The following is a 26,908-nucleotide window of genomic DNA, read 5'->3' as shown; positions in this document are numbered from 1 at the left end:
AGATTGGGCTTTGGAATGAAAGCAGGGCAGTGGAGAGTTAATTAGGCAGAGTGTGGATAGAGGATTATTTATTTCTACTCCAAGAATAAGACGTTCTTTGGAAGTTTCTTCTTTCCTAACACCAACCCAAACTCTCCTCATGTTTGCTTCCTTCTATTATTTTTCCATAGAAAATGATATTTACAAGGCCAGTTAGCAGTTAATTGCTTGGATACTGGCTCCCCTGAACAAAATCACAGCAGCAGGTGTGCAGCCAGAGCTCAGAGCTGAGATAAAAGTGAAGAGATCGGAGCCTTTGATCTCTATGTTGGCTGGACACGGGACCATTTTCTACCAGGACACCAAGGCAAATTGATGGTCAGAAAGCAAACTGCAGTAGACCAAAAAAATATCAATTTGGAGTTGGATTGTACTTATTGCATTTTCCTGTAGGAATGTCTAAAGAATGTGAAGTTATCTGCTAACAGCACAAACATGAGAAGTAAACAATTCACTTATTAAAAACAGCAATCAGATTGCTCTTTTTAGTTATTGAAATAAATATGTGCATGTTACTATTTACACTTATTTTACAGGTGAATATTCTGATGAAATAAATGTAATAGTATCTTAATATGAGACCTACATTCTCAAATTATACATCAAGGTAATTTGTTTAGTTCAGAAATGCTAAAAATGCTTCCCGTTACAATACGAATGAATAGTCCTAGACTATCATTGAATGCATAACTAATGTGAGATATCTGATAATATCGCCTGCTCAGTTTTTAATGTTTAAGTACCAAAAACATGTGGAAAGTGTTCAAACATTTGGTACACAGATCAAAGTTTTAGAGGGAAATACACCCATTTATATAGCACAGCCTCCCAAGAAGCTCCTTTATTTGTCTTCCTTTAGTTACCAACTCACAGGTAACTGCACTAATTTCTATCATCAAATCTAATTTGTGACTCTTTTTTGGACTTTCCATCAAGGAATTCATAGAGAGGGCCCGCATAGGTGCTCTTGTGGGTCTGGCTTCGTTTCCTCAGTGTATCGGAAAGATTTAATCATGGTTTCACAATACCCATATGAAACGGCTAACGGTTGCCCAGCTAGCTTGTGAGATGTATCAGGAGGTATGTATTGCCATTCATGGGCATTTTAGCTGTCTGGGGAATGTCACACAGAAAGCTGCTCTGAACATTGCCTCTGGTGCAAATATAAGCATCTATCTTGGACATAATCCAGAAGTACAATTACAAAGTAAAGATTATATGTATTGTTGCTAAAGTTTTGATGTTATGTGTCCCCCCTGAAGGTCCATCTGGTAAGAGTGTGGTCTCTAGCATGGTGTCATTGACCTTTAGGAGGGAAGGGCTGGCCAGGTGCCATTGGCTCACACCTGTAATCCTAGCTACTCAGGAGGCTGAGATCTGAGGATCATGGTTCAAACACTGCCTGAGCAGGAAAGCCCATGAGACTCTTATCTGCAATTAAGCACCAAAAAGTCAGGAGTCGAGCTGTGGCTCAAGAGGTAGAGTGGTAATGTTGGACACAAAATCTCAGGGAGAGGAAAAACAACCTGAGTTCAAGCCCCAGCCCCCTCCCGCCCCTCACCCCCCCCCCCCCGACCTCCCACACCCACACAGTTGAGGACTAGTGGGAAGTCTTCAAGCAGTGGAAGCTTGTTTCTAGTCTCTCTTTTTCTCCTTTTACTTCCTGGCCATCGGGTCTGCAGATTTGCTTAGCCATGATAGGCTGCTTCATCACAACCCAAAGCAATGGAGTCAACATATCATGAACTGAAAATTGTGACCCCAAATAAATCTTTTTCTCTTTACATGTTGGTCATCTCAAATATTTGTTACAGTAACCAAAAGATGATGGGTACAACTGTTAAATGGTTTTCCAAAGTAGTTTTGTAGTTCTGACTTCCTACCAACTATACAAATGTCCTTTCTAGCTTTTCAGCATCCAACCACCTCCCACAGTTGTCAGATTTTCATTGTAGCATTCTGGTAGATGTGTAATATTATCCTATCATGTTTAATTTATATTTTCTGCTGACATAAAAAGTTGAGCCTCTTATTTTTTTTGATGTGTATTAGCTGCTTGGTATACTCCAGTGAGAAGTTCTGGCTCAAGTCTTCTCCCATGCATTAATTAGACTGTCCTGTCTTTCTCTTATTCTTAGGCTTAATTAAAGAATCTAGCTAGTAAATACATTATAAATACCTTCTTTCCTATATATTGCCTTTTGTTCTCTGCATGATGAATTATTAAAACTGGAGTTCTTCATTTTAATGAAACCAATTTAATAAACTCATGTTTATTACCGCTGGTTTTCTGTTTATTAAAGTTTTCTTCAATTCACCTTTGCCTACCCTAGGAGGCATAAAGATACTTCCTATTTTAAGAACCATATTGCTTTTAATCTGTGATTCTGCCTGATCATGATGGTTGTAGATGGATGACACAAGGTTGATTGTGTTCAATGTTCTTTATCTTTTCCTCACAAGATGCCCTGCTGGTGCTATGCTATACAGAGAGGAGTTCATTTCTTGCAGAAACATTTGTTAATCTGCTGACCAATTTGGTGTGAGTTTGCTTCTAGATTACCGCTCCCCACCCCCAGCCTACAGTCTAGCCATATCCCTGTCTCATATATTTTAATAAAATGAAATGTCTTAGCTGAAGTCTGGTGGCTCATGGAGGCTGAGATCTGAAGATCCTGGTTTGAAGCCAACCCAGAGAGACAAATCTGAGAGAATTTTATCTCCAACTGGCTAGCAAATGCTGGAACTAGAGGCCTGCACCCAATATCAACACAGAGAAAGAGGAAGAGGAAGAAGAGGAACAGGATGAAGAAGAAGAGGGGGAGGAGAGTGAAAGGAAGAAGACTAAACAAGCTAGTACCATAAATCTCCCAGGTTTGTTCTTGTTTATACTCAATTTTTTGCTTTTGAATATAAAATTTAATATCAACTTTAAATTTTTCTTTGAAAACCTATGTGAATTGTAACTAGATTGTATTAAAGTTATTAATCAATATAAGATACATGATGTCACAATTCCACTTTTTCTATCATCACAATATATTATTGCATGTGTTCAGGTCTACCTACTCAGTAATGTTTCCAATACTTTGGGGTTGTTTTATGGCTCTCATTAGATTTATTCATGTCTTTGAAATTAAACTTTTTACTTTAAAAGTTAATTTTTACTAAAAAAATTTAAACATCTTAAATAATTGTTTACTTATGTATACATATATATGCACATATATACCACTTACCTTGGTAAGTGGCTAAAGTTTCCTTATTCTTTTTTCTTTTTTTTTTTTTTTTTGGCCAGTCCTGGGCCTTGGACTCAGGGCCTGAGCACTGTCCCTGGCTTCCTTTTGCTCAAGGCTAGCACTCTGCCACTTGAGCCACAGCGCCACTTCTGGCCATTTTCTGTATATGTGGTGCTGGGGAATCGAACCCAGGGCTTCATGTATACGAGGCAAGCTCTCTTGCCACTAGTCCATATCCCCAGCCCCTCCTTTTTCCTTGATTTACCACTGCTTTATCTGAAGCTTCCTTTCCCTTCTCAATTACTATTAACTTGCTAATTATACCTATTCATATTATTCTTTGGTACTTACCCTCGTAATTACACAGGTGTCTTCTGCTTATCTATCTATAATCATACTTTCACTACTTTCTTGACAGTGCTTTGTTGGTGGTGGTGTTGTACTAGGGTTTGAATTCAGGCCCGTATGCTTGTTGGGCATGTACTCTACTACTCGAGCCATATTTCCAGCCCTTTTTGTTTTACAGATTCTTTTTATTTTCTTAGACAAGATCACACACTTTGCCTGACTAGTTAGAGCCTCATATGGGAGCCATCACACCCAGCTTCTTGTCTGCACTGTAATCCTCTCATAGTGAGAAGCTGGGATTATAGGCAGAAGCCACTGCTGCTGGCACTTAACTCCGTTTGCTCTACTATGAAATGTGCGTGATGATTTTCACACATTTAAATTCTACACACCCAGCTAAAACCTTGTCAGACCATTTTAATTGGCTTAATTAAAGCTCAATATTTACATAGCTTAAAACTTACATAGTTACAGAACTCATAGTTCTTTCCTTCTCTCATTGTCCTGGCTCCAACCAGAATTCTTTTCCTTCTGATGAAGAACTTAATTGTACAAGGCCATGTGAAGAACAGATGAAAAGACCCAATATCCCATCCCTCTTTAAGAGGCCCACATGAAGTTTGAGGTTTTATGGAAGAAGGAAATAAATGAAGCAAAGGAGGGATGGTGGAGGATGCAGAGCTGCAAGGCAGGTAAAAGCTTGTCATACTGTAGTCTGATTAGTCACTATCTTAGCTCTGGTTCTGCAAGGAGTTCTGGAGAAGTTATTATCCTCACTTAAGAGGAGCAACATGATCCCTATAAGATTCACTCCTGCTCCAGGATACAAGCTCATTATCATAAACGATTTCCTTTATGTGTGGAGTGGTCTGTACTTCAATGCCCTCCCCATGCTTGGAGATAGCTTTGATCCTTTTTCTTAAAGATGTTTGTCATTGGTCTCTCCTGTCATTCCTGGAATCCAAGACAGCCAGAAGAGAGACAGACACAGGCAAAGATGGCGAGTGCTATATAAAGGTGACATAACAAATTCATTGATTAGATTAGTAAATGACTACTCGCTCACTGAATGAAAAACTAAATGGAGAGTCGATTATCTGAAGTCAAATACTAGTGGCTAAGAATAGAATTTACTGGGCACTGGTGGCTCCCATTTATAAATCCTAGTACTCTTGAGGCAGAAATCCAAAGATCATGTTTCAAGACCAGACTGAATAGAAAAGTCCATGAGACTGTCTTCAAGATAATGGTGTAATAAAGCACCAGAGTATTTCAAGCCTTACTACCACCAATAAAGAAAAGAACAATCAATTACCACATGTTGCAAACAAATATCAGGAGGCAAGCTTCCATGAGTTTCTCACATTTCTACTCATCTTGCAAGTAAGTCATGGGCTTTCCTTTGTTCTAGACTATTATTTCAAATAAGTCCATATATCAATAGATCTTGGTAATAAAGATCATGTCTCCCTACTGGACTAAGGAGTGTGGTTTATAGCCTTATAAAGTAGAAATAATGTTGTGAGACAAACAGTAGCCTTGACTTCTATTTTAGTATAATAAAGTTAAAGTCTCACTCACAAGCAATAGCAAAGCATGCCTACTGCCCTTTCTAAAAGATTCATTCACCCTATGCTCAAAATTGCCCTTCTGCAATTCAGGGATCATTGGCATCTCTCCATGCAAGGCAGGGGCAGGAAACAGCATCGAGTGCAGACACTGCTACTACCATTGCTGGGAAAATTAAGTTGTTCATCCTGAACTAGGAGTCTCTTCCCTTCTAACCAATGCCCATGAACAGTGTCAGGCTAAGCCATTAAGCTTGAAAGTTAAGCCTCAGACCCTTCCCAGTCTGGGCAACTAGAAATCTGTGCTGTGTTATGTTCCTTTTGGCTTTTTCCTGTGGTTTGCTTTGAATGACCTTGTCCATAAAGCTAAACCTTCAACTTTCAAATAGAAACATTTTGTACATCTCTGCTTGTTTAGATCCTGCTTTCCAGATTAATGTAGAAGTTTCCTGAACTTATTTACCTTCAAAAATCCACTTCCTTATTGATGTTAAAAAAAAAAAAATCATGCTGCGGGGTGGGGTGGAGGTAGACAGACAGAGAGAGAAGGAAAGAGGTAGATCATTCTGTTGATATGATTACTACTCCTCACCAAAGTTAGAAAGATCTAACGCGCCATAGAGTCTACCACTACGTGGAATGTTCCAAGCCATTCAGAATGTTTTAGAATGACTCTTCTTTCCGCTTTGCTTTTGTTCCGGAACAAAATCTTGCTAGACTGCAGGTGTGTTCTAAGATGGTCATCCTTAAAGGGAAGAGAAACGGAGCCAGAAACCACTGGAAACATTTTCCCAATTCCCTGAGGAACAATCCAATGGAATGGTAAATCATTTGTAAAGCCAGATCAAAGCAATGCATTAAGGCATGGATTTGTACCTTTCCTCCTTCTCTTGGACCGCCCACTAGTTTGTCTTTTGCTACAACCGCCCACGGGAGCCCAGATTCCAAAGGGAAAAGAACATATTTCGGAAGGTCAAATGAGTTTTCCACTGGCTGACATTGATGCATTCTCAATCTCTAAGAAATTCTTCAAGCTCAGTTCTTCATTGATTCTTTCAGAATCAAATAGACACAAATTTTCTTTGGGGGGGGGGTCGTCATAAGGACAGAAAAATTAGAGCTCTATCTGAGCAATGAGCTTGAACAAAACATGTTGGGCAAGGAAGACTGAAAACAGTCTTTTTTTTTTTTTTTTTTTTTTTTTTACATTAGTTGTTTCTTTGTGATAGAGAAATAGTTTCTCTCCACTTACTGGAAGACTTTTAATGGATTCATCTATTTGCTAATTTTTAGAAGTTGCAATGTTGTTTTTCTAAAAGAAATCCAATTTAATCAGCCATAAAACCCTAGAGTTTGTGATGTTCTAGAAAATTCTCTATTCATTTCAAATAAGAACTGTGTATCTATAATATTCAGCAACAGACTCAAAAGCAATAGCCAGTTTAATTTCCCATAGATTAGGTTTCCTAAATGGTATTTTAAGAAAACATGCTTTTCTCAACATCTTTTGTTGCTTCAAGGCAGCACTATTAAATGAAAAAGCATTTATAACACACAAATAATGAAGATAAAACTGTAGTGCTTTCTCTCTGAATGTATGCTTGTAAATATGTCAGGACTAATAGGTAAGCAGCATATATAACATATTGATCTTCACCAGTGAGGCCCTTCTCTCTCCCTCATCTTCTTGTTATAGTTTTGTCAGAGCTCTCAGCAAGCCTGCCTAGTTCCTTATCTAGTTCTGGAAGATAATCTAAGGATGCTTCTACTATACTATTAGAAAAGGGTGTCCAAATTGAGACAACTAGGCTCTTCTTTTGTGGGTAAATACTTGTTTTTTAACAAAATCAAAAGCTCTGTCCAGAAATATGCTACAAGTGTGCTTCATGTTGGCTGACATTTACGATTGTTGGGAGCCAAGCCAGGAGCTAATCTCATTCTGACCTCTGGCTGTGTTGTTATCATCAAGGATATGCTAAGTGTGAGGACATTTGCTTACTAGTAAGTCAGCACTAACCCGGAAGTCCATTCCTATGTTAATCAACCTCATCTTGTCTTTACTGTCATCTGATGTTGTGAACTTCAAAGCTTTTTGGTTCTTGAACTTTAGCAACCCTATGCTATTCCCTGGTTCGTAAATTGCATAAAGCTGGAATTTAAGAATAAACATGGCTGCAGTCATGAGCTGCAGACCTCCCGGACCCCATCTTTGTCTCTTGTCTTGTATTTTTCTTTTTCTTTAATCCTCGCCCCCCTCATTCAGGATTCCCTTTCGCTGCTGGCTGGCTCCAGCACACCATGATGCTTTCTCCTTACAGATTCTTTTTGGTCACCATAGATAAATATGTATACCAACACCATCTCTACCACTGTGTGTCCCGTAGCCAGTTTGGCTGCCAAACAGATGGTAGTGCCAGACAGAAGGAATGAGTAAGTCCACCAGGGTTTCTCTGGTTTAGGGGCAGTATTCAAGTGGTTCTTGTGATTCTGGTTCTATGAGGCAAGCACTCATTTTTTTTAAAATTTTTCATTTATTTATTTATTTATTTTTTGCCAGTCCTGGGGCTTGGACTCAGGGCCTGAGCAGTCCCTGGCTTCTTTTTGCTCAAGGCTAGCACTCTGCCACTTGAGCCACAGCGCCACTTCTGGCCATTTTCTATATATGTGCTGCTGAGGAATCGAACCCAGGGCTTCATGTATATGAGACAAGCACTTGTGCCACTAGGCCATATTCCCAGCCCTGTGATTCTGGTTCTATGCCAGGCGTGTGGTCTTGCTCCTTTCTTCCTGCCTTCTGGTGTGTGGACTTGCTCCTTTCTTCCTGCCTCTGAGCCCTGTCTTACGGTCTCCCCATAGCACTCTTACTTTTCATCTTCTGCATCAGATGATTTTTCAGTTCCAGGAACTGAGCCAGAAGTTCCATGCTAGCACATGAAGCTAGAAGATGGGTTTTGTTCAGGACAGGCTAAACCAGAGTCAGCACACTTTGCATTGAGGAATACAGGATGGTAGATTTCTCAATTGTTCCCCCCCCCCCAGCCTAAAGACATGCACCCCCTTTGGTCTTCATCTCTACTTTGCAGGCTTCCTCTCTGGTCTACTCATATGATTTTTACCATGGGAAAGCAACTTGTCTTTATCCTTACAAATTAGCAGGATCAAAAGTCATATGATGGCATCAACACCATCATATTGGAGCACTTCCCATTGCATTAGCAAAGTGAGTGTGAAGCAGTACATGGGAGGAAGTAGGTCCAAGCCATGTTCTGTGCCATCTGTCACGCGGGTGCTCCTCCACTGCCCAGGGAACTACCCTTTCTTCTCCTCCCCTGGAAAGCAAGGTGATGGACCACCTTATGCTTTAGTCTCTCAACAACACATTTCCATTGAAAATTCTATCCATTATTCAGAAGCCGCGCTGCCTTGGTTGGTGTTGCCAATCATGAGTGGACCACCGGCATCTCTCTGTACTACACAGTAGGCCCTCACTAGGGTGTTTGTGTATTGTCACTATAGAGACAATCACTGACATTCAGTATTGTCAGAAAAAAGATAACACATTCTGGCACTCAACATTAGCATACAATGTCCAATGTTCCATAAATTTTTTATTAGACATGCTAAGGAATAGTAAAAATGTAACCTATACCTAGGGAAAAAATTAGTTTGAGAGACAGAACCAGACATAACAGATATGATAGAAATAGCAGATGAGTATATTAATGTAGCAATTAAAGATATAGCTAGATGTTTAAAGAGAATATGAACATAGTATAGATCACTATTAAAGATATAAAAATAAACCAGATAAAAATGCCAAGGATGAAAAACATGCAATGTAGTGTATTCAGAAGTGCACGTTCCTTTGTTCAGTAGAAAACCTGCACAGGTTTTCCCCTGGGCTTCCTGAATATTTAGTCTGTTCTCTGTCGTTCAGTCCCTAGGTGACATTAGCCTTCACTTAATGGAGAACAAATTTATCAATTCATTCCAGATGAATTGTCAGCTTGACAATATCCAGGTTTCTAACTTGGGAATATGATCTCTCTTTTCATGTTTCTTTTTGTGTGATATAAAATATTTCTTCATTAGCTACCTAAAGTACTTGCCTAAGTATTTCTAAGTATTTTATAATTCCATTATGTATTGTATGTATTTTTAAGCTATTAACCAGGCACCTTGGCCCACGCCTGTAATAGTAGATATTTTGGAGGTAGAGCGATCAGAGAATTGTTGTTTGAGACCAGTATGGGCATAAATGTTTATGAGGCTGCATCTCAACAAATGACTGGGCATATTGGCACCTGCCTATTATGACAGCTACAAGAAAGATACAATGGCTGGGTACAGTGACATGTACCTTTCACCCCCAGCAAAACAGGGCATAAAAGTAAAATGGGATGGAGGCATGGATCAAATAGTAGAACACCTGCCTAACAAATGTAAAGCCCTGGGTTCAGTCTTCAGTATTGCCAAAAGGAAAATAAAAGTATTAGTTAGGTGCCAGTGTACATACTTTGTAAATGATTTTCTTTTAATTATTATGATCTCCAATCATATTTGCAAATAGCCATTTTAACTTTACTCATCAATATTGATGCCTTTTATTTATTATTTTAAATCATTATCTAGAACTTCCAATGAATATTAATTAAAAGTGGTAGTACTTATGTCTTGTTCCTGACTGCAATGATAACCCTGTAGTGTTCACCATTAAATAAATGTTAGCTAATGGTTTGAAGAATATTTCCTTATCAAAATAACTTAGAGCCTACAGAGCCACTTTATCAGGAATTGGTATTTTAGCAATAATTTTGGTGGGCCTTGAATCACATCTTATCACTTTTAAGGCAAATGGCTCTTAGTTCTTAAAGCTCCTTAGCATAGACTGGAAACCTGTAAGTATTACACTCTGAAAAATCCTCCATTATTACCTTTTCTTCTGACTGGCTTTAGGGTCCCATTCACAGAACATACAATGTGTTTTCCTCCCTCAAGGCCTTTCCATCTAGCACTCTTTCTACCTAGAACAAACTACTGCCAGATTGTACCTACCCATTGTTTTCCTTTAGTTCTCTATTCAAATAGCTTCCCTTTGAGGACATTTTATACATGGAAGCTATCCAGACCTGGTGGTTGTCTGGTTTTAATACCATCTGATATTATCTCACTTAGTTGTCTTTTTTCTGCCTGTGAGCTGCAGTTTGCTGAGGCTTGTCTTCCCAGTCTGCTTCATTCTCAATGCCTAGAAAAGTGTCAGTCTCCTAGTAGGAGGCCAATACATTTTATAAAATATTAAAATTTATGTTTTATATACTTGTCTTTTCAGAATCCAGCATTCTTTGTCTTTCATTAAAATTACCTTCTTGTACTTGAAATTTTTACTTTAATTTCAAAGATTTTCCAGAAAATGATACCAATGTATTAAGAAGATCCACTAAAGCATTAGTTATGTGTTTAAGCAGTGTTTTATTGTACTGAATTATATAAAAAACACTGATGATCTATTGGTGAATAAAGAAACTAATTATTGTTGACTACAATAATTATAGCTTGAAACAATTTATTATATATTCTTTGTGCTATACCCTGTCTATCATTTTTCTCTAAATTGTAAAAAGTGCCAAAGAAATAAAAACTACACTGAATGACTATATACCAATGGAGATTTCTTTCTTCTTTCTTTACTTCTGGGCACCTGCAAAAGTGTTGAAGTGTATGGATTGTTGGGAATATGGAGGAGAACGGAAAAGGAACTGGCTGGACTTGATCATCAACAGGTGAGGACTGTTTATTGAAGAACAGCAAGGGGGCAGAGACCTTCCAGCTGGGTTGGAGGTTGTGCTAGGGGGTGAATTTGGGACCAGGCTTATATGGGGTCTAAGCAAGGAGGCAAATTATTGAAAGCACCACTAGGTCTAGGTTTAGGCTTTTCTGTTTGGCCCACAACAAGTTGTTTACAACTGGGCTTAGGTGGATATCAAAGCAGGTTCCCATATGATGGGGCTTTTCCTTTGGCCCACAGGGGGTTGTTTACAGCTGGGCCTAGGTGAAATATCCTGCCTGCATATCAAGGCAGGTTCCCAGGCTTGGTTCTTCCTGGTGTCTGTATGGGCCTGAGGCAATAGGGTGGGGGTCAGTCCTGGGATGACAGCTAAGGCCCACCATCATAGCACAGAGGGCTTCTGTTTCTAGAGCCAAGCACTTACTGTGCATGGAGTTAATGTGTGAAAACCTGGGGTTAACCCCTGGTGAAATTAAAAGTGAAAGTATCTATTATGCATGACACCAAAGCAAACTTCATAAATAAGTCAAAATAATGTCAAATAGTGAATGGCAGCTGGGTGGGGTGGCTCATGCCTCTTATACTAGCTACTCAGGAAGCTGAGATCTGAAGATCATGGTTCAAAACCAGCCTAGGCCGAAAAGTCCCCACAAGACATTCATCTCCAATTAATCACTCAAAAATTGGAAGTGGCACTGTGGCTCAAGAGGTAGAGTGCTAACCTCAAGCATGAAGAGGTTCAGGGACAGTGCCCTGAGTTCAAGCCCCCAAACTGACAAAAACCAAAAGAAACCCAAACAAAACAAACAAAAAGCCATACTGATTGATGTGGCATGTGGCAGGAAATGGTCACCTGACCAGAGTAAACACCATATGGCAGAGGAGTATCATCAGTTGTTGGAATAAGAACCAGGGCATCGCCACCGATATTAATAATGGGCACTAAATGTAATGGATATTAATGGCTTACACTGAAAATATTCACAATGCGGCTGCACTTCATAAGTACCTAAATGGATGTCTAAAAATATAAAATCTTGGCCCTAAATCATGTTTGACAAGAAAATATAAATACTTTAAGATTCTTTTTGCTCTCAGTTTCACAGCAGAGTTTTCAAGATTTTGCATCTTGATCTTCAATGGGACCCAAATAATAGGACCTTGACAATAAACTTCAAAGAAACACATGCTTGTAATCGTACTGCCATAATCTGTGGAGTAATAATTTAGGTAAAATTTTATTCTGCTTTCAAGTTATTGACAGAAATTTTTATGATGATGGAAGAAATAGAAACAATGTGCACTTCAGACCTCATTCTAAAACAAAAAGTCACTCAGTAAAATACTCTAGGAGTCATTCATTCTTCATGCTTATAACCAGTAGATGAATAGAAAAGAAAAGGGGTCAGTGCTTTTATAGGAACATGTAGCCAGCTTGGTAATATAGTTTTAATAAGTATTAGCAATTTGCAATATACGAATTGGTTCTTCTTTTTCTAAAGCTACTTCATAAACACAAATGGTAGTGGTGGTATTTTTTATTTTTATTTTTTGCTAGACAGAAGATCTAACAAGAATCAGAATGGGTTTTCCTGAAGGGCAACAGAACATTGCTGATGTATTTCAGAGCCACATGATGTGGACTGTGGCAATATTTAAATGAAGGTGTTTTTCCCAAGTCTGAGGGAAGATTTTCAGAGTTCAACTTCAGTAAGGGGTATCCATATATTCAAAACCTCTCACAGAAACAGGAGAATTTACTAGAAACCTACCTGCAGAGAAAAGGGTGGAATGACCCATGCCTACATTTTAGTGAGTGAGGCATACTTCGCAAGATTAGTCACAATTTAGGCATAGAATAATGTCCAGAGGCCCATTTGCTCATGGCAACGAGGAGCAACGGGACACTTCATACAGGGCAAGGGAAAAACTGATTCTGAAGATGTTGGCTTAAGACAAGAGTTTGGGTCTTGGATGCAGGAGCCCTGACAATTAAAATGGAAAGATTGCATTGAGCTAAGGGTTTGAGCAGTTAGAGGAGAGAATGACCGTTGTCTTACTACTAATAAGCTATAGGTCAGACTCATTATGGCAGTTGATTTCGTAGACACAGTAGGTCACATTTATTCAAGCTCATTTCTAAATTCATCTCTAGTAAATAATTAAAGTTTAAAAGTTAAGCTTGGTATGATGTTAAGCTAATCTTAGCTGTATAATAAAATCCCATCTCAAAGAAACAAAAACAAGTAAAGAATTTAGACTTTGTAGGCGGAAGGCTCACATTCAAATCCTGAGCCTGCACCCTATTGGCTACTCACCAACGCCCTCTCCCTTTTCTTCCTGGCACTGAATAGATGACTGACTTATCAGATGACAGCCTCAACAACAGTTGATGTGATCTGACAATCTGACAAAACAAAGAAGCTGACCAGTTGTCTCAGGGACAATTAGGCATTTGCCACCTGGCCCACTGTAGGATGTATGTGCATGTATTCCAAAAATCAAAAGAGGAGAAAATCCCAAAGCTCTCCTGAACATTTTTATCTTGAGAACAAACTGCCTAAATGCTGTCAGCAACTCATCCTACCGTGAATTACTAGAAAGGAAGAGGAAATATCTGTATTTAATATACAAGTCATAGCACTCAGGAGAAAATGGGGTAGAGTTTTTTGTTTCTTTGTTTTGTTGGCCAGTCCTAGGGCTTGAACTCAGGGCCTGAGCACTGTCCCTGGCTTCGTTTTGCTCAAGCACTCTACCACTTGAGCTACAACACTACCTCTGGCTTTTTCTGAGTGGGCCAATGTAATCATAAGGGTTTTTCTAAGGCAGACACAGGAGTGTCAGGAAAGCTGAAGTGATGATGGAAAGAGAGAGAAAGAGAGAGCAGAATCAGAGCTAAGTAAATGGACAGAGGAACCTCAAAACCAAGGCATGCAATGAATTATAGAAGGCATGCAGTAAATTCTAGAAGCTAGTAAAAGAAAATAGGTTCTTCCCTAGTGTCTTCAGAGGAATGCAAGTCCACTGATCCATTTTGAACATCTTGTCTCTATAATTACAGTATAATGAGTTATTATTAGTTATAAGTGTCTGTTGTTGTTCTCATTCCACAACCAACAGGAAATGAATACAAGTCTTTAAAAATTATAGTTCATAAATTAGTAAATGAGCATATACCAACAAATAGAACACATTAATTACTAATTAGTTTCTGCACTATCTCTTACACAGAAGTATTCATTTCAAGACACACTAAATGAAAATTTCTGTATAGAAATAGTACTACACAATGTAGAGTAAGTGTAAATTCAGTTATTAATACCAGTGAATAGTTTCCTTGAAGAAAATTGTTCATTATTATTACTCCAGTTAGAGTAATTTGTAATTGTGGTATCTTGTTTCTGGTCATGTTATGGAGATACTTTTTAGCACTGTTTTTAGATACTAGGATAGTCATAATAAGGTATGTATCTTATCTGCAGGGTTTATTTCATCTTTTAATCAGACATTGGTCTTCACTGAGAAGTAGAGCAAATGCATCTTACTACTTTCCCCCCATATCTTTTCTATGGACTGTACACCAGTCCTCTAGACTAACTGTGGGCCCATAGGGTTACAGATCTCTTCAATGTAGAATGGGAAAATTTATTCTCAGCAAGCATTGCAAGTCAGGCTTAGTGGTGTTTTCTTCTTTATTTACAACAGAAAATGTAAAATAGGATTTTTATTTTTTGCCAGTCCTAGGACTTGGACTCGGGGCTTAAGCACTGTCCTTGGCTTCTTTTTTGCTCAAGGCTAGCACTCTACCACTTAAGCTACAGCACTACTTCTGGCTTTTTCTGTATATGTGGTGCTGCGGAATCAAACCCAGGGCCTGCATGCTAGGCAAGCACTCTACCACTAAGCCACATTCCCAGCCCATGATTTTAAGAAATAATACTGAAGAGTATCTTAAAATCTGGCTTGCTTTTAGCTACCATACAAATCCCAGTGAGGAACTGAATTCACTACTTGTATTTTCACTGGTAACATTTTCTTTTTCATAGAAAGGTCTCTTAATTCATTTTCCATGATCAAAAAGCACTGAAAATGACAGTTAGTTCATGTCCCTGACTGGACACTGATAGACTAGGTGCAGAAGCTATAGATGATTTATTTTATTTAGTATTATCTCTAAATTGAAGACTTTCCAAAGAATTCTGTAACAATAGGTATGCTATTTTTGTATGAAAAATGAGATGAGGAAAAAAGACTTTCTAGATAAACTCTTCTCTATCAGTAGGATGAGTCTATTATGAAATTGAAACAGAAGGCAAATTGCTCTCTTTCTACATCTATTGTCATCTTTTCAATATACGGTGTCTTATGTTGTTTGAGAACACTGCTTTGCTGACAGTTTTTCAGGAGGAAATTGTGCAGAGCACAGAGGGAGGAAGAGAGAAGTTTAGGAGAACAAGAGAACACAGTAGTGGAGTGCTCATGACAAGCTTTGACGAAGGAGAATGATGTTTTTACCATAAAATACATTGCTTTCTTTCCTGTTTTCAGGTCAGTTTGATTTAACCATTCTGTTTAGTTTCTACAGAAGAACTGAGGTCTACTTTTCTCTCAATAATCTTAGTTGGACAAATGTGGTTACAACATTGAAAGTATATATGTAAAGATGGAACCAGGTAAATTGAGGGGGTTGACCAGAGTTGGGAGAAATGAGAGAGAATGAGGAAAGGGGAGACATTGGTCAAGGTGCATTGTATTTACGTATTTATTTGTTTAATTGAAACCCCTTTGTACAACCGTTTAAAGATAATAAACAATGACTTGAAAAAATGTAGAAAAAAGAGGGCTGCTCTAGATCAAAAGAGAATTTAGTGTTATAATCTGGATAAAACAATTAATAAATGAGGCATTTTAGGGACAACTAGGCAAGTTTAAACATAGACTATTTATTAAATGTTGTAATGGATGGAAAAGACTCATAGTTAACATGACTATACTGTTCACCTAAAAATAGTCATTTTTAGATTATACATTTTACAGTAGTCCTGAGTTTATGACAAGAAGGAAAGGAATAATGCAAAGGAAAACTTTCACTATGACCAAGAAACCCTACAAATTTATGCCATTCATATGTCCTCACCAGACATAAGACAGCCATTTTACTTTTCGATATTATGAAAAATTCCACTTAAAGTAAGAGAAATAATTTAGCCCTGATCACCATGAAATTTTGTGAATCTTGTGTATTATTAAATCTCATTTTCATATTCTCTTATAATTTAGTTTGAAAAATCATTGTGTTTGGTTTAGCCTTGGGTTTAGATCTAGTCATTTTATGGGGTGTTTTTGTTTTGATTTGTTTTCAAAGGAATGACTCTGGCTGCCAACCTGACCCATGCTGATCAGGTTATCTGCACCCTGGACAATCTGCCAATGAAAGTTTACTAGTATGATTGTGAAACTTGCACATGCCCATACTAGAAAAGTTTCGATTGTCTGACTCTGTATTTTCTTTCCAGGAGTAAGCAAATGTTATGTCTCTCTCCTGAGTTTCTTCCTATTCAGTACACCATAACCATAGGCTTCTTGGAATGACTGTCTAAGCACATTCAAAGCAAAGGAGTGACATTCAGTGCTGGTGCTTCCTATAGATTCTCAGCTATTTAGCCAGCCACAACATTGCATATGGCAGAAGTTAGAAGGTAATTTATGCATGACTCATATATGAAACTTTAAGAGCAGAACTCAGTAAGCCATGGCTTTGCAAGTTAAGAAATAAAGGGAAGAAGAAGTTCTTAATCTTAAGTTATGTTGATTTAAATAGTAGAATACATTCTAGGTAGTCAGCAATGGGCCCAATATAAGTCTACATCAGCATATTACAAAGATATAAGCCTGAACACAAGCTTCTGAAAGAAACAGGATGGATCGTGTTGGACAGGTCAATTATGGAACACCCGAGGTTGTTAAAATCAAGATCTTTTGCTTGAGGAATTGATTTCCTATGAATACATGCCTGTCCAATCTATTCCAAAGTGGATTTTATTTTATCCATGGAGGTTCTTAGGAAACGAAAACCATTAAATTAAATCTTGTATTTGTAAGTCCTTCCAGAGTAGGATAACAATTAAATTTGAAATTTGAGAAAATATATTGTTAAGTTAGCTTTTTTCTGGAAAGGCAGTGTAAGTAAATTAAAAATGTATAAATACATACCCCTCTACCATTCTTTCATTTTTATTTATCCAACCCATTAGCTTGCATCATATTTCACTTAATTTCAAATGTGCTAGTCTATTTTTAAAGGATGGCATTCCCCAACAGCATTAGGATCATACAGCTTCATCTATGGAGCGTATTTCATTTAATCCTCACAATATCCTTACAAGACATTGCCCTACTGATACTGGCAGGCAAGACATTTAGTAGAAGTATGCCTGACTTCCATTACATGATTGCTAACAAATGTGACAGGACAGGTTAGATTGAGCAGGTGGCATCTTGTAGCCAAGGCGACCCTATTATATGATGACACAGCTCTGATTTTTACAGTTCCCAGCTTGGCAAGGATGGCATGTTTCAATAGCTAATTTTTCTTGAATCATAAAAATCTATTCCAAGGAAAAATCCAGTAGTGTGAAGAGCATAATATATATCCTATGAAAGGAGGAGTTCACAGATGACTCCCAATTTCTAGACAACACTTGGTAAACACTCAGGAGGTACTCAATGAATGAATGAATACAAATATGGACACAAATACTTTCAAAAGCAGTTTCCTGTCGTATATACATGCGTTTGGAATAAGGACCTGTATTTTGTATCATATTTTTTAAAGTAACTGTAAAAAGAGCTATTATCCACAGCTGTAAGCAATGAGAGATTCCTGTGTTACTCAGCGAGCAAACTTCTCAACTCTAACCATTGGCCTCCAAGTACTTATATCTTTCATAATAACAATATCCTTGTAATTTATGGAGCATCAGGCCATAAGGCCTGACTTTCTATCATGAGGCTGAAAATATATTTATTTCTATAAAGGATTCATACATTGGTATGATCCAGTGGGGAAAATGGAATTCTAGAAACCAGTAAGAAAGGAGATCGCTTCCTCTAAAACAGGAAGCCTTGCTTATGTTTTTTATCAAAGCCAAGCCAACAGAACAAACTCTGTAGCCATGCAAACAAGGTATGGTCACATGAGTAGAAGAAATTCAGTTGCATAGACAGGAGCCATACTTTTTTGTCTCTTGTCTCTCATGACCAATGACATTATATATAGTGCCTGAATAATTAATAAGTAGTGCCGATGCATATTTTCCCATTTATGTTTATTTAAAACCTCTCACGTTGACACAAATAAAATCAAATATGGTTTTATAGTTAAATCATCTTTATTTAAAAGAAGAATGGGTCTGTTGCAATTTATAAATTCTAAACTAAAGGACACAAAGGACACCAAGCCGAAAAACCAATCATTTTGATTTGCAAACCTCTTACATGAAAATCCCCACAAAATGATAAGTCCCAAACCATATTAAATTATTCCATTACTATTCATGTGTACTATGGCTGACAGGGGAAGGGGAGAAATCACAGACTTATCTTTTTTTAATGTGGCTCTAAATTACCTTTGTGTGTCTGGTCATGATTCCAATCTCCTCTAAAGGCTAAGAATGAATAATAATCACAGGAAGTCAGTAAATGGAGATTTCTCTGAAGTTGAGGTTGAAATAAGCCAGAACAAAGAATGGGACCAGAGGAAGGTCTGGGGCATGAGTAAGGTTTGGTTAAATGAGGAAGAATTTCTCTGAAGCTTCAGAGGCTCTGATTTGTTTAAATTCAGTTCCTCCCTGAAGACTTACCCTGGTCTCCTCTGTCTCTGGTTGATTCGCTTTTCTCCTTCTTCATCTTCTCCACTTCTAACTTAAACATTTTTTTGGGGGGTCTGGCCTTATATAAAGGTCTCTATTCACAGTGCAAACTCAGTACATGCCGCTCTAAACAAATTTCATACCTTTTTAATCCTATTATATCATCCTAGGCTAAAGTTATTACAAAGCTTGTGTTCTTTCTTCCCACAGTGAGAGAGGACTGTTATCCTTGAACTTGGAGCTGTAAAAGAAAATCTGATGGGACTATTATGTATTTGTAAGTGTCTCCTTATCTCCCCCAAGGAAATGAATGTTTTCTTATTATTCTTCGCTGCTCTCCTGTGTGAGGTCTGGGTATCATATTTATTGACATAGTTCTAGTTGACCTTCAAGCTGGTTGACAGATTTCAACAGATTTGATGTCTAACAATGAGAGATAAATCATTCTCCCTGCCAATGCTGCACTGCTGATGACTCCCATTCCTTACTTTCTTTGCTCTACTGTGTATTATCTCCTCTGATATCAAGAACTATCCATGGATTCTCATAACATTGGCCTATGCAGTACATTAGGAGAAGTACAGGTTATTCTATGCTACTAGGAAAACAATGCAAAGCGCTACTCCAAATTACTCCTTCTTCAAAATAATTTTAAAAATCAAATGCGTGCAATTCTATATGCCATGTTCAGAGATTATGGTACATGCAGAGCAATGTTTATCAAGAGAAGTTCTTCTAATGTAATCAATTTAGCTTTTATTTAAGAAAGGAAACATATAGAATATGGGCTAAATTGTACTTTTCCTTTTATAGCTGAGTTATTTTGATATCATGACCTACATGTGTATTCTTACTACACATATGTACATAATTTTAAGCTACAGTGTATAGCTAGTGTTTATGTAACCTTAAAGCATATAATTTTAGAATTTAAAAAATATTCATTTACAGAAATGTTAGTGTTTTATCACATTCAAACTACATAAGGAATTATTCAAATATTCCTAAATATTCAAATATTCCTAAATAGTTTAACTGAATGAAATCCTTTCTGAGAGCAGAAAAAAAGATGGTATATTTCATTGGACAGTATTTTATGATTACAGATATATATTTGAGTCTTTTCCTGTGAACAGAATTACCTAGTAATAAACTCCTTCTCTTGAAAGATAATCTAAGTGGCAATCACACAGTTATAACAATGATACCTGTCTTAAATTAAAAATAATGAAGTAAATGAGGCGCTAATGGCTCATGTTTGTAATCCTAGCTACTCAGGAGTCCGAGATCTGAGAATTGCAGTTTGAAGCCAGCCTGGGCAGGAAAGGTCATGAGACTCTTCTCTCCAATTAGCCACCAGAAAACAAGAAGTAGAAGTGTAGTTCAAAGTGGCAGAGCACTAGCCTTGAGAAAAAAACAACAACAACAACACAAAAACAACAACAACAACAACAACAAAAAAAACTCAGGGACAACACCCAGGTTCTGAGTTCAAGCCCCACGACTGACAAAAAATAAATAAAATATTTCCTGCTGTGTGTGGGTGGCTCACACTTGTAATGCTAGCTACTCAGGAGTCTGAGCTCTGAGGATCATGGTTCAAAGCCAACCAGGTCCTCATTAAACTTTCATCTCCAATTAACCACTCATAAAACAGGAGTGGCTCTGTGGCTCAACTGTTAGACCGTTAGCCTTGAGTTCAAGCCCTACAATGATGAGCATAGGCAAGAGCCTCTAAGGTTTATTTTGGTTTGTTGTTGTTGTTGTTTTCTTTGCCAAAGCAGGCAGAGACCTTAAGATAATATCTGATTGGAAAATTTACAAGAAACAATCTAAATGTAAAAAAGGAGTCATGAGAGTGAGAACTTCAGTGTTATAAAAGAAACTCTAAAATTAATAGCTTGATTGTAGGTTTTAACTATATGACTTTGAGTTATAAAATCAGTTTTGTCTACCTAAGGTTGGTACAATACCTATCTACCAATAGTATATATTTATGGATAGAGATAGATATATATATATATATATAGATAGATAGATAGATAGATGATAGATAGACGGACAGACAGACGGACAGATAGGTAGGTAGGTAGGTAGATAGATAGATAGATAGATAGATAGATGATAGATAGAAGGACAGACAGACGAACAGATAGGTAGGTAGATAGATAGATAGATAGGAAAGCATTTTTAAGAACTCTGTGTCTACACAGAACTTTTTTTCATGTACAAGTTTTTAAAACTTGGAACAAGTTACCAAGTTGCAAACAGTGGAATGTCTTTCCCCTGGATGCTCTTTAAAGAAGAATAAAGAGCTGTCTGGACAGCTTCCTGAACAGAGCATTAGTCTGCACAACTTTTGAGGTTCTTGTTCCTTTTGCTGCGGCATAAAGTTGTCTACAGCTACGAGATTAATTTTAGCATTCCACAAGCGATCTTGACTTTAGACTTTTATTTCTTTTTCTTTAGCATGGCAGAATCCAATCTAGGTAATAAATGACAGCTCCAAAGTTTTAGTGCTTTAAGATTTTCTTCTTTCTTTGCTGTTTGTCATAGGATGTGTAACAATGGCTTACTGAAGGGAGCTGCAAGCTTTTTGTAGTCTTGCTTGCTGGCTTTGGTACTCTTTTGCATATCACCCACAGTGCACATCATGCTTCTTTACATCCAGACATCACCATAGGGGCTGGGAATGTGGCGTAGCAGTAGAGTGGCCTCGGCTTCTTCATTGCCTGAAACCTAGAGCCCCAAAACAAGTGAAAAAAATCCCAAGGAAAACATCAGGTTGAAAATGTTTCTCCTCACTTGGGCTCCTTGGCACAGGATGGAACTTCCTTAACAAAGACCCAGAAAGGCTACAAATCAAAGAAAGGTTGGACAAATGAGACTGCATCAAACTGCAGAGCTTCTGCACAGCAAAGGACATAGCTCACAAGATAAACAGAAAGCCCACAGACTGGGAGAAGATCTTTACCGGACATTCAATGGACAAAGGCCTTATATCTAAAATATATGCAGAACTAAAAGAATTACCTTCCTACAAAACAAAACCGCAAAGAACCAATAGCCCCCTCATCAAGTGGGCTAAAGACTTACAAAGAGACTTCTCTGATGAGGAAATGAGAATGGCCAAGAGACATATGAAAAAGTGCTCTACATCACTGGCCATAATAGAAATGCAAATCAAAACAACATTGAGATTCCATCTCACCCCAGTAAGAATGTCATATATCAAGAAAACTAACAATAACAATTGTTGGAGGGGATGTGGCCAAAAGGGAACCCGACTTAATTGTTGGTGGGAATGTAAACTGGTTCAGCCACCCTGGCAAGCAGTATGGAGATTCCTCAGAAGGCTAAATATAGAACTCCCCTGTGATCCAGCAACCCCACTTTTGGTTATCTATCCAAAAAACCACAAACAAAATCACAGTAAAGCCACCAGCACAACAATGTTCATCGCAGCACAATTTGTCATAGCTAGAATCTGGAACCAACCCAGAGTGCCCCTCAGTAGACGAATGGATCAGGAAAATGTGGTACATATACACAATGGAATTTTATGCCTCTATCAGAAAGAATGACATTGCCCCATTTGTAAGGAAATGGAAAGACTTGGAAAAAATTATACTAAGTGAAGTGAGCCAGACCCAAAGAAACATGGACTCTATGGTCTCCCTAATTGGGAATAATTAGCACAGGTTTAGGCAAGTCACAGCAGAGGATCACAAGAGCCTAATAGCTATACCTTATGAACACATAAGATGATACTAAGTGAAATGAACTCCATGTTATGGAAATGATTGTTATATCACAGTTGTAACTTCTTTCAACGTCCCATGTGTATCTGTAGCTTCTACTATTGATGTTCTTGTATCACCTTCCTGTAGTTGTATCTACACTATCTCTGTAATCTTATCTGAGTATATTGGAAACCATGTATACTGGTATTAGAACTAGGAAATTGGAAGGGAATACCAAAATCGAGAGACACGGGGTAAAAAAAGACAAACAACTACAAAAGCAATACTTGAAAAACTGTTTGGTGTAAGTGAACTGAACACCTCATGGGGAGAAAGAGAAAGGGGGAGGAGGGTAGGGGGAATGAGGGACGAGGTAACAAACAGTACAAGAAATGTAGCCAATGCCTAACGTATGAAACTGTAACCTCTCTGTACATCAGTTTGATAATAAAAATTTGAAAAAAAAAAAAAGTAGAAAGGCGGTTACCAGGGGCTGGTGACATTAGCAGGAAGGGAGGGATGGGGAGAGGCTAACCAGTAGGTACTAAGTTAACAGTTGCAAAAGTGTACTGCTGTGCAGTAAGTAACAAAGTACTTTATGTTCAAAAAAGCTATAAGAATGGATGCTGGACTCTCCCCACCCCCACAACATGCTGAGTGTCAAAGGAGACAGCTCTGTTTTGTCTTATTTAAACATTACACAATGTTCTGTGTAAAGCATCACATGAACCTCATCAGTATGTATATGTTTTTATGTACCAATTGAAAATAAATTTCATTCAGATTTTGAAAGGAATAATGAGACAGTTTTAATTATGTGCAAAATTTAAGTAAGCAGATAATTGATAATATTTTATAAAAATAGCAAACTAGCAGCTCTCTGGGAGAATACAAATAAAGATCTATTTTGTCATAAAAAAAGAAGATGTTTCTCCTTTTCTGATTGTATGTTGTAACTAAATAGGTAGTGCAATATTATTATTGATTTTTTAAATTTAAATAATAATAAGGTCCCCCAAAAGGAGCACAACCTCACATTACCTCTGTTTTTTAAAAAATACAATACTGGTTAACTCCATTCTCAATGTTCATCACGGAATTCCAGCCCTCAGTTTGTCTCCTCTAAATGTCTCCAGCCATTGTCTCTTGTCACCCTTACTTTCTGTCTTCTCTCTGCCCTCCATTCCTGACACTAGCTGAGTTTGCTTATTGATCTCAACACAGAAAGGTCAAGTCCTGAAGTGTTTTACTTCAAGTAGACAGACAGTGAAAGCAAAACTACTTTGTTTTCAGCGTACACATCATGAATAGAGAATAATGTGTGACTTTCCTTTCAGAGATGTTAAACCAAAACAAGTTAAAGTGGAAATCCTTTGTCAATAACTTGCAACAGGTTTATTGTTACACCTAAAGAATTACTAAACCATTGGGTTTAACGTGTTCAAAAATATCTGAGGAGCATAACTAGAAAGATTATAGAAACTTTCACATCAATGTGATTTAAAGAAAATGTACTTGAAAACAAGAGAGATTCTCCCCAAAATTGGCCTAATTTACCTCGCTGTGAAATGATTGCAGAAAAAGCACCACTAATATATTGTAATCAGAACTCAATTTAATTTCCTTGAGAGAGAACTTTAATTCTCATAAATTCTTGCTGGTCAAATTTGTTACTGATGTCATTTTTTTAAAAAGAATAATCACCTAAAAATAGAATTCCTCAAATAATGTGGAAATTCCACATTCAAAGTGCAAAGTTCAGGGTGGCAGGTATTTGGGAGGAAACAATGAGGGTTCTGGAGAAATGTCTTAGAGTATCACATTGAAGCTGGTGACTTGATTCCTGGAAGCACAATCCACTCTAGATGATGAGGAGAGGTTAGAAGTCTCTAGACCATGAGGAGTGGTTAGAAGTCTCTAATGATGAGGAATAGTTAGAAGTCTCTAGATGATGAGGAGAGGTTAGAAGTCACATATTCTCAGATACCATGAAGCTGAAGGAAGAAAGACTGGCTTCACGTGCCTTGTTTATAGATCCATGGGAATACTTGCCCAGTTCTTGAGGCGAGTTGAAAGTAGGTAGTTTGAAAATTATTATCTTGAAGCCAACCTTTCTACTTCCTAAGTGATATAAAATTAGATCCAAATGTTTAATTAACATGATAAGCTTTCCAATTATCATTCCTCTTCATTATCAACTTGGAAAGACAATATTTGGAAATAGGGTTAGGATGCATTTCTCCCCATTATGTCATAATAATTGGGAGATGGTCATCAAATATAAGCATCTGCTCTAAACTTTTTCCATTCAGCCAACTTTAGTTTTAGTATCTGTAAAACTTGTTTGTCTCATTATGGCATTTAGCATAACAGTAGTCATTACTTGGTTTCTAGGCTAAGTCATCAATATTTTAGTCACAGGCAGCATGGGGCTGACAAAAATAAGCATAGTTTAGAATTTGGAATCTTCTATTCCCTAGATGTGTTACCTTGGAGCAGTTTTTTAACCTTTCTGATTTTCATGTTCTCATTTGTAAAATTAGCAATCTGCAACATATAAAACTGGTAATTCATAACAGATATCAATATGGCATCCCACCTTAAAGAACATAAAAATCAAAAGTAGTCATGTTCCACCCATAAAACGTACGTGGTGTACAAATTACGAATTGAATTACATAACTCAAAGCTACGGATTGGAGGGGGAAATGGGAGAGAACATTGATGAAATTGGTGATATTGCTTCAGGAGCATTATACTCATAACTTGACATGGAATTATAGCCTCTTTGTACAACTACTTAGTACTAAAACACAAAATTTTAAAATACTTGAAAACTAATGCTACTAAAAACAGTCCTAAAGGGAAAAAAATCCCAAGAGATTTGTTTTGTGGGGTGACAAGTCATTCCAAGAGGAATGAGTCTTGTTGTCACTAAGTCTTTCATTGTTGTTGCTCTATCAATCCTAAAGTCCACAGCACTTGCTAACCTTGTACCACCCAGGAACTCATCCGCACTCACAAAATGATGATGCTTTTTGTATCTCTTCTTTTGAAAAGAAAGAAGAAAGAAGACTTAAATGTGAAGGGAAGAGGCTAAGTAAATATATAACATTAGAGATTATTGGGCCTTCTAAACAGGGAGAAAACAACTATTCACACTTTGAATAACTGCTTGCTATAGAGAGGCTTGCACATGAACGTGTTGACTGATTTTCTTTTCTTTTTTTTTTTTTTGGCCAGTCCTGGGCCTTGAACTCAGGGCCTGAGCACTGTCCCTGGCTTCTTCCCGCTCAAGGCTAGCACTCTGCCACTTGAGCCACAGCGCCGCTTCTGGCCGTTTTCTGTATATGTGGTGCTGGGGAATCGAACCTAGGGCCTCGTGTATCCAAGGCAGGCACTCTTGCCACTAGGCTATATCCCCAGCCCGACTGATTTTATTTTCAAGCAAAGAGCTTCTGGTTATTCCCAAGCTATTGAAGCTAATTATTTCCTGTTCTTCATAAAGGCTCATGAGCCCTTCACATTCAATCTAATAGCTGGGAATCATGAATCAATTCAGAGAAATTGGAGGAAAATGCCCTTCAATAATTATTATAGAATAATTATTGTATTGTATTGTATTGTAGGACTGGATTTCTGGACTGGATTTAGCCTGTGACAAAGAATGGTCAAGTGATTTTTTTTTTTTTTGGTTGAGGGCAGTTCAAGGACTGAGGTAAATCCATGAAGTACTGGGGTATTCCTCACTTTCTGCTCCTTCCTTCCTTCCTTCCTTCCTTCCTTCCTTCCTTCCTTCCTTCCTTCCTTCCTTCCTTCCTTCCTTCGTCTCTTCCCTTCCTTCCTTCCTTCGTCTCTTCCCTTCCTTCCTCCCTCCCCACCTTCCATCCCTTCCTTCTTATCTATTTGAAGCAGTATAGGAAAGGAAATCAAGGCAGGTAGAATGATGACTAGACAACATTTTGAAAGATTTGAAAATACGAATTTGTGTTGGACTAAACCTTGATTCCTTTTTTTTTCTTTTACTTCTTCAAAAGATATGTATTGCTTCCTCTATACTTTTCTCAAAGGGAAGTTTTTCACACTTTTAAATCTCCTAATCTACAGGATCCAAATGCACGGTAAAATCACTACTAGCTAACACACCAGTACCATTTTCACCCTTAGTTGTAATAATGATAATAAAAACATAGCAAGTCAATTTCTACTGCTATTCTAGCACAATACAAATATTTAGAAGAACTGGGTAAATAGATTGTATCTCCCATTTTTTATTAAAAGATGAAGATTTTGTTTTTACTCAATTGTTATTTGC

The sequence above is a fragment of the Perognathus longimembris genome, chromosome 11 (assembly GCF_023159225.1).
Source record: "Perognathus longimembris pacificus isolate PPM17 chromosome 11, ASM2315922v1, whole genome shotgun sequence".
Lineage (NCBI taxonomy): Eukaryota > Metazoa > Chordata > Mammalia > Rodentia > Heteromyidae > Perognathus > Perognathus longimembris.
This window is presented reverse-complemented; position numbering follows the sequence as displayed.